Source organism: Notolepis coatsorum, assembly GCF_963971535.1.
Source record: "Notolepis coatsorum genome assembly, chromosome: 7".
In the NCBI taxonomy this organism is placed as follows: Eukaryota; Metazoa; Chordata; class Actinopteri; order Aulopiformes; family Paralepididae; genus Notolepis; species Notolepis coatsorum.
Genome location: NC_140171.1, coordinates 95,173,251 through 95,183,363, shown reverse-complemented (window position 1 = coordinate 95,183,363; position 10,113 = coordinate 95,173,251).

Below are 10,113 nucleotides of genomic sequence, written 5' to 3'. Positions count from 1 at the left end.
ATAATAATAATAATAATAATAATAATAAGACAAAGATAGTTGTACCACTGATCTATAATCATGATTTTGAATCCATTGTTTGATATCTGAAGGAGTTAAGAGTATTTAAACCATAAATCACGTGACTAAAGCATATCATGAAACTGTATAGCCCATATCAGATAAAGTGATACAAATTAAATTAAAAGAAAAGAAAAAAAAAAAAAGAAATGTGGGGAGAGCCCGGGAGATTACGGTGACTATAAAAAAAATATCATCCTAACCATGAACTACTGTAGCACTCCATAGGTTATAGATATGCTTGCCATAGTTTTATCCGGACTACTCCATTCCAACTCATTGTGGGGGTTGGGGGGAGCCCCAATATTTGTGTCTGAAATCAAAGCTGGACATTTCAATCATAAAAACTAGTCTTTTAATACATAATAATTAATAACCTATACCAGTATAATGTGAAGTGAGCCAGTAAAAAAAATGGGGAGAAAAAAAAGAAAAAAAAAAAAAAACAAGCAACAAAACGAGAGAGAGAGAGAGAGAGAGAGAGAGAGAGAGAGAGAGATAGAGAGAGAGAGAGAGAGAGAGAGAGAGATCTCAGTCCGTTCTGCATGAGCGCATTCCATCAGTCCGATATGTGTTGGGTGGGCAGTACCTTTAATCCCCTTCTTTCAGAAAGTCTTCCGCTTCTTGTGGGTTCTTGAAAGAGTGGTCCTCGCCGTTGTGTGTAATGGTTAGTCTCGAAGGGAAGCGCATTTGAAATCGTATCCCTTTTTTGATGAGCTGATCACACACGGTGTTGTATTTACGTCTTTCCATCCTGGTCTGATAGGAGATGTCTGGTCTGATCAGAAGTTTATTGCCCTCGTAGTTCAGTACGCCTTTCGCCCGTGCTGCTGTCATAATTCGTTGTGCATCTCGCATGGTTTGAAATTTTATGACCACAGGTCTGGTTTTATCAGGCTGGATGTTTCCTGCAGCCCTGCGACACCTGTCAATCTTCACACTGCCTTTTTCTGTATCGATATTAAGCAGAGTTGGAAGCCAGGTCTCGAAGAATTTAACAGGTTGTGTGCCCTCTGTCCCCTCTTTCAAACCCATAATACAAACGCTTTCACGTCGGCTTTGATTGTCGGCATCTTCCGCCCGCTGTTGCAAAGTCGTCACTGTTTTTTCCAGCTTTTTCAGTCTGTTTTCTATTGTTGATGAGTTGTCCTCGGCCGCTGAGATGCGGGATTCCGCCTCTGTAATGCGTTTGGTATTGTCTGACAGTCGGCTATTAAAGCCCTCCAGTGTTGCAGTCAGGGCAGTAAGCTTTAGGTCCATCAGGGCACTTAACTTTTCAGTCACATCGCGAACCACACGGGCAGCGATGTTTTCCCATTTACTTTCCTCGTCGCAGCCACCCGCAGCGCCAGGTTCAAGTTCAACGTCGGCGTCGTCCTGTTTGTTTGTCGCTGAGCGAGTTTCAATTGTGGCGCGTCCTTGTCCTTTCTTCTTCTTTTCCTCGTTGGTTGACATTATTAGGGTTACTTCAACTCTACCATGGATTAAAACTTTGTTGACTATAAGTAGTGTTTAAACTAACATTTTCTCGGTGGGGTTTGGGGAGAACAGCAGAAGCGTCTCTCTCACACTGACGTCATCACCGGCAAAACACTGTTGAGACCAATCCATTTTTTTTAATCTGAATCCTATCGTGTTCTGTTGTGAGGAGGAACCATGCTGAATGACCTCTAGTGAAGGTGTGTTCTGTGTCTCGAGAGCCAGAGGAACCATGCTGAATGACCTCTAGTGAACTCGTGTTCTGTACCATGCTGCATGACCTCTAGTGAACTCATGTTCTGTGTCTCGAGATCCAGAGACACCATGCTGAATGACCTCTAGTGAACTCCAGACACCATTTCCTCAACTATTTTCAACTCAGAGGCCCAACTTGAGGAGAGCTGAAGTGTGTGTGTGTGTGTGTGTGTGTGTGTGTGTGTGTTCCAGAGTTTGTGTGTCTGTTCTCCAGCGGGGGGGGGGGGGGGGGGGGGGGGCTTATAAACCGAGCTTATGGACCACCGCAACACTTCCGTTATTCTGAAATCATGGGAGAGAGAGCGGGGGGAGAAAATGAATGAATGTGGATGAGAACCTTGACATTAAGTGGTTGTATACTGCTGTGGGGTGCGAGAGACATGATCCAATAGACTTTTATATGCCTGAGTCTCCTGAATACGGAGAGACCAATCCCAAGTCGATCGGCACTTTCTCGACCGAGCTATAGTCACTTTGCTGCACCTACTCCCAAACTCTGCATGCGCAGATTGATAAACCTAGATCTCTGGACAATCCAGAGCGACTCCGTGGGCATTCTGCGCATGCGGAGTTCGGGAGTAGGTGCGAAAAAGTTACTATAGCTCGACAGAGAAAGTGCCGATCAGCCCTTTTTCTCTTATCTGGTCCCTAATGCGTTATTGTTGCGCCCCACGGCAGTTAAAGGGGTTATGCACTGCTATTCCTAGCACTATTTGGGCAACTTTACACACTTCCTGTGAGTCTATGTAACACATCTGTAATTTTTATTCCAAAAATAATCATTGTTTTATATTTCTAATCTTGTACTCAAAACCAGCATTTTTCAGCCTCATGAAAGCAGGCTATTATTGGCTTGGCTCCACCCATACTAGCAGAATGCTTTGAGTGACAGCCACCCACCAAATAGCTCCGCCCATCTCCCCGTCATTCCATCCAGGTGAAGGTCTTAGGTTTCAGGTTTTTATTTCGACACGCAAAAACATATACCGATTTTACTAACTAATACAACATGGCTGTACATTATGTTTGGGATCCAGAGAGCGACCCACAGTATGATTCAGAAGAAGAAGAAGAAGGCGATTTGCTACAGCGAGGCTTACATTACATCGTTTCCGATTGGTAAGTTGATTGATTGCACTGTTAGTTAGTTACTGTTATCTAATGGTTGTGTACTTCTGTCGCGCGCGGCCCGTCGAAAACACACACTAACGTTAGATTGTACTGACCCCCCCCCCCCCAAACAACAGCGATCGAGGCTTACATTACATCGTTTCAGATTGGTAAGTTGATTGATTGCACTGTTAGTTAGTTACTGTTATCTAATAGTTGTGTACTTCTGTCGCGCGCGGCCCGTCGAAAACACACACTAACGTTAGATTGTACTCACCCCCCCCCCCCCAAACAACAGCGATCGAGGCTTACATTACATCGTTTCAGATTGGTAAGTTGATTGATTGCACTGTTAGTTAGTTACTGTTATCTAATAGTTGTGTACTTCTGTCGCGCGCGGCCCGTCGAAAACACACACTAACGTTAGATTGTACTGACCCCCCCCCCCCAAACAACAGCGATCGAGGCTTACGTTACATCGTTTCCGATTGGTAAGTTGATTGATTGCACTGTTAGTTAGTTACTGTTATCTAATGGTTAATGGTAAATACCTTGATTGGCGACGTCCTCGGTGGAGAAATGTGCAGTACAAACCCGAGTATTAGACGTTGCAACGGAACTTGGAGGGTCGCCAAAAAGGAACTTGTTCCATTGTTGGCGAAGTTCGGCATCAACGGGAAAACTGTGCAAAGACTTCTTTGTAGCTCTACAACCAGGAACGTTACATGTTCTGCGGGGTTTGCTCATCGTGAAATTGAGGCGAGTGACGGGATTTCTGTTTCTAGGTTAGGTTGTATGTATCGGCTGCAGGTAGCAAGAATGGAGGCGGGCATTAGCTAAAACCACAGAGCCAATCACATCACCGTGCGCTATAAACAGCGCCCTGTGACGTGCACCAGGTCGTCAAATCAACATGACCTGATTTACTAGAGGCAAAGAGGGGATGGGCTGTAGCTGAGGAATTCGCCAATATAGTATTTAGGCCCAAAAACACATTGATACGAACTCCTATTACTATAATACAATGCTAGAGACTGAAAAATGACATTTATAATGCATGGCACCTTTAAAGGTGCTATAGATAGGGGCACCAGGGTGGCGCACCGCGTAAATGCGCTGCAGTGCAACGCAGCCGTCCCGGGTTCGACTCCCGGACCCGGGAGACCTTTGCTAAATGTCTTCCCCCCATGTCTTCTTCCAACCTTCCTCTCGCCTGTCCGAAAAAAAGCCACAAAAAGACGGTGCTATAGATAACATTCAGCCACTAGATGTCGCACTAGAGCAGGGGTTCCCAAGGTTTTCAGGCCGCGACCCCCGAAATAACGGTGTCAGAGAGGCGCGAGTGCGACCCCCACTATTATAGGAGGTGGTTGAAACATGCAAACGTTCACACGCACTAATAAGCATTGGAGGCTTTTAACACGCACAATAATTACACAAAATAACCCAATAATCAAACAACCATAAAATGAATACAATATAGCGCATTTAATTTAGTAGTCTAATGTTCAACTCACCTAATGAGATGGATGGGCACTATGCTTGGGGCACAACAAGTCCAGTCTGGGTTTAATTTTAGAGACAGCGACTCGGAGATCATCCTCCAGATTCAGACGTGATCTGTACTTATTTTTTATATAAATCAGTGCAGAGAATGTTTTTAGGTAGGTAGATCCAAATGGCATCAATACATCCAATGCAGCATTTGATAGCTGTGTGTATTCCCCCTCAACTGATATCCAGAACTCAGCCAGCGGCTTGGACTGAAACACTGTCTTTAAGGTTTGGTCGCTTGATAGCATATTTTACACTTAATGTCCTGGGCTATATCAGTGATGCACCGGGCAATTGTGCCGTTCGAGAGCGGCACTGATTCTATGTCACGAGCCAGTTTATCCCCATGCATATTCTAACTATAGCAGCGAGTTTGATTAATGTTTCCCCGATTGTGTGTGGCTTTTTTGCCTGTGCAATTAAGTATGCCACCTCATATGATGCCCTTTGCGCTTTAGCAGGGATTGTTGTTTTCTTAGTTAGCACTTTCTTTTGGCCTAGCAACTCTCGCTCCTTTCAGTGGAAAAAATCTACTGGTTTCTCAGCGAGAGAGGTGTGCTTGGTTTTCAAAGGCTGTGTACCCATAGTGTGTGTTGCGCGCGTCGTAGCTATGACGTGCATTATGTAGGACAAAGGAAATCTATAGGCTGAATATAATTTATTATCAGCATTTTAGGTCTATTATTTTACATTCCAAAAGCATTTCTTTTACCAGTTTAACTCTTTGATGGCCAAACACGTAATATTACGTGTTTCACCGCCAACGCTTGAGCGCCAAACACGTAATAATACGTTTTTAGATCCTTTGATCTTTTTCCTCTGATCCCCGTTCTAAACCATCATCCGGATCATTCTAGCCGTCCCTGGCTCATTTACCTACGTTGGAATTACAATGCCGATCGAATCTCACCAGGTGGCAGTATTGCCTACCTTTTGAACTCTGATAGAAAGGGAACAGGAAAGACATTGAATCAAATGGACTATCAAGACTCGCTCTGAGGGGGAGGAGCTCCTGCAAAGCAATCACTAGCAGATCTGCTCGCCTCAAAACCTAGTGTCCCGTGAACACGTGTAATTACATATAAACGAGTAATCACAATTGCTGATGGGATCATTGGAATTATTCTTTTTGGAGTACCTCCTGGCTAAGGTAAGGACCCCCTATGTCTATTTTACCGAACCTGAAACATGTTTATTTAACGATCACAGTGGCTTACTTTACCGGTCATAAACGATTGGATTTTCGGGGTAAGACTTTGTGGCAGTGTGTGGTGGTAGAAGGAGAGAGGAGAAAGGAGGTGATCGTGTGTGTATCGACCTGGACCGGCTACGAATCTTCCTTGTGTACTGACCCTTAGACTGGATGATGAAAACTGAGTATTGATTAATCCCTTTTCTGGAATATCACCCTTTGTGATATTGACCCCCGGACTGTCCTTGACTATTCTTATTGCCTGTCGTGCGCTTATGGTGAGTGGGATATTGGGGGATTGGGTCTGCTGGTGCATGATTTGTTTTGCTGTTATTTGGAGTTTAAATAAAGGAAACAAAAGAGACCGTTTTGTGTGGAAATGACAAATTCTTGTGGGTTTTTGGACTGTGGCGAGCCTGTTTTACACGCGGTTCGTTACAATATGTACATGTTATATACCTTTGATTTGGGAGTATTTGGGCTTTCAGGGAATTAACCAGAACGAGTCGGGCTTATTGCATAAAATGCATCTATGGAAAAATACTGGATTCTTTCGGAAATGGGCGATGTTCAGCGTGTAATAAACTACAAACTACAGTGTGTAGAAACAAACACTTTTTTACATGTTGGACTATAAATATTGTTTGTCAAATGAACCCAACATGGAAAAGTCCGCTCGGACCAATATAATCGATGCACAGCCCAAGACACAGAGTTTTAAAGGATGTGCAATACCGGCCGCATCCTACCAGGTGGCGGTATTGGACTTTTGCAATCTCAGACTCATTCCCTATGATATCACCAGGCTCCCTGGATAATAATAATAATAATAATAATAATAATAATAATAATAATAATAATAATAATAATAATAATAATAATAATAATAATAATAATAATAATACACTTTATTTGTATAGCACCTTTCATACAGAAACTGCAGCTCAAAGTGCTTCACAACAGAAAAAATACAGGCATAAAATGAGCACATAAAGAGAGCTCTGTAGAAAAAAATCACATTTATTTATCCACGTTGTTTATGGATACGATGGATAATGAATGGAAATATCGAATAAAATAAAAAATTGCCAAAACCCGACTATACTCGGGTCTGGCGCTGACCGTTCGGCGAGTTAACCCGACTATCATCAGGTCTGGCGCGGAAAGTGTTAAGAGGAGGAGCTCGGACTGCTCTGATTTCCTTTTTATTTTTAATTTTTTTAAACTTTATTTACCCAGGGTAGATTCGCTGAGCATGGATGCTCTTTTTCAGCTATGCCCTGCTTCACATTCACACAGTTCCATTCACACCTGGGAGCTGCCCAGTACAACCACAGTCTGAGGCCCTTGTTACACACACTGTTTTTGTGCTAGTTTTTATACGTTTTTGAATACGTTTGCTGTCCCTTTTACACAGAAATGCGTTTTTTGGCGGATACGTTGTGGCCCTACTGAAAACGCTAAATTGTGTTTTCCGTTTTGGAGTAGCGCCAAAACTCGCCGAGAACAGACGTGTAATCTGCACGGAGCCGTTGTTGCGAAAACGCCCATGCGCAGTAGATACCATCTGCGTGCCCCTTCCGGTGACAACAGAGTGTGTGTGTGGGTGTGGGTGTGTGTTTGGGACAGAGTTGTCCCAAATAGCTGCAGCTACCATGTGTTGTCAAGTTATTGTTATAAGGACCCCAGTCCAAGCTACAACAGTCTGCATTCCCTTAACAATTGTTTGTATTAGGGCGGCTAGGTGGTGTAGTGGTCTAAGGCACTCGCCACCAGTGTGGAGACGCTAGGATTCGCGTGTTCGAATCCAGCTCTCCACATTGTTTTTCAGTTTGGCTGGTCGTCCGCAGTAATACACATTGGCCGTATTACGGGGAGGGAAAAACTGAAGGGTGGGGATCGAACGTTGTGAACAAGCGACTCCTACAAGTCGGTTGGTGCGCCTGCGCAGTAGAATCAGGAAGTGTCGGGGGCAGCGTGAGCCTCCCACGCGTTACTCCTCGACACTGAGAGGTCGAGCTGCGCAGGTGAAAAGATGCGACTGCTGTTACCTCAAGTACCGGAGGGGACTTGTGCTATGTATGACTTAGTCCTCACTGCAGCCGGCTTGTGGGAGGCAAGAAACAGCGTTCGTGACAGGGGAGGGTTGAATTGGATGATACGAAATTGGGATGGGAGAAAATATAGAAAATGGGAGAAAAAGTGGATCAAAAAAAAAAAAACAATTGTTTGTATTGAGCCGTATTGTATTGTACCCATTATGCAATATGTTAAATAAAGTTTACATCCATTCATTCTGCTAGCATTACCGATTGCACGAGCACTGCCACTGGCTAACATGAGCTAGCGTTAGCTATCAGACCCTGTTAGCTCAAAGCTCCTCTTTCAATCTTAACAAGCATTAAACAAAATGGCCCAGTCATCTATTCACCTTTGTTTAATACACACGGCGTTGTCTCTAATGTTATCTAGCTACTGATAGCTCCCGATATCATCAGTTTGGTGCTGGCTAACTAGCATGAGCTAACGTTAGCTTCTAGCCACAATGCTATACTGTTATAATGGCATCTTCCATTCACGTTAGCATGCAGCTAACAATGTAGCTAACAAAGTCACCGATCTTTTTTGAGACTAAACTATCCGCTCTTGGTGGTCACTTGTGTTGATGTTAGTTTTGTTTCATCAACAAATGAGAGAGCAGAACACACAGTGAATGTATCCGTTTTGTTTATTCCACTTTTATTACACTTTGCTGAAAAAGAAGTGCTGCATTGGGTAAATAGGCAAAGATGGTGGCGCCCGCCTTGTTGACATTTTCTTTGCAGGAAGTGTATTGGCACATTCAAGTTCTGATTGGTTGAGAATTGCCTTCATGTTCGCCACCTACTGCCATCTACTGCTTTGGCAGTGTACTACATCACTGTGCTCAGGTGACAAAACGAAAGTGTGACCCACCTCTCATACGTTGCGGCGAAACTCACCAGAAAATTAAACGAAAATTAAACGAAAGTCTAACCTAAGCCTGACACTGTTGGCCACTGAACAACTCCACTGGAGCAGTTGGGGGTAGGGCTGGGCGATATAACGATAACGATAATTATCGCGATATATTTTAATAATCGATATAAAAAAAAATATATAGAAAAAAATATATATCTTTTTTCTTTTTGTGACCTGCAACAGGGCAGTTAAAACCAGAGACAGTGGACAGACTTGTCTTTCTTGCCTGCAACTTAAAGTAATGGCTTTGCTTGTCCAAATGACAATACTGACCAAATTGAGATTTATTTTTCTCTTGTACATACAGTTTGAAACCGTCTGTACACAGTAGGCTATGTGTGCTAGCAGAGCTAGACTCCAGTCACGAGTCACGGTGCACATGTGCGGTGGTTTGTCCACCAAAAAAGCGCCAAAAGATAGAAAATAAACTAGCAGAGCCAGAAGCTGTTCAACTCCCCTGGAGCCACAGCCAGCAGAGAAGCCGGTTTACTTTCGCTTTCAAACCAGCTGCAGCCTGAGAACTGGAGTGTGAGGGGATGTAACACTAAAGATGGCGGCAACGACAAAGAATTGCTGCAAAATAAACATACATCTGTTGTTTAAAAAAAATTATAATATATATATATATATATATATATATATATATATATATATATATATATATATATATATATATATATGTTATGCTTATAACAATATCGATAATATCGAATATCGAGTGATATGATATTGTTATCGATATCGTTATCGCGATATCATTTTTGGCCATATCGCCCTCCCCTAGTTGGGGGTTTAAGAATTCGTTCTCAGCAATGCAAACAAACAAACAAACAAACCCCTCCTTTGTTCCACGTCATGAACACATCCTTCCTACCTGTTTGTCTGACCTTAGCTTTGTGCCCATCTGGCTGTGCAGACAAAGAGAAACCCATCTATTGACAGTGTATGATGGGACAATTATTTTGTTGGGCAATAAAATGTTTACGTGAGCATTTAGATCCACATTCGTTTCAAATTCAGATTCAGACATTTTAGCAATACGAGAATATAGACCTCGTTTGTGAACTTGCCATAACATTTTGCGGCTCCACAAAATCCGTGACCCATTCATTGTCCATTGAGCAGGATTTTACATTGAGGCTTCTCTCTGACTTCTAGCTTCAGGAGAGAGTCATGCGTGTTAACAAATATCAAATAATGCCAAATAATAATATCCTCATTCCCCCCTGGAAATGAATGGCTCAGCTGTGGAACTGATTAAGTCATTCAAGTTCCTTGGAGTCACCAAATCCGATTCCCTCAAACGGGATGATGACATCATTGTAGAAACAAAACAAGCCCAACAGAGGATCATTATTCACACAACTTCACAACCTGAACATCTCTTGTCCTGGTTCAGTTCTACGGAGCGATCATTGACAGCATCCTTACCTCCTCCATTACTGTCTGGTCCTCCTCACCTC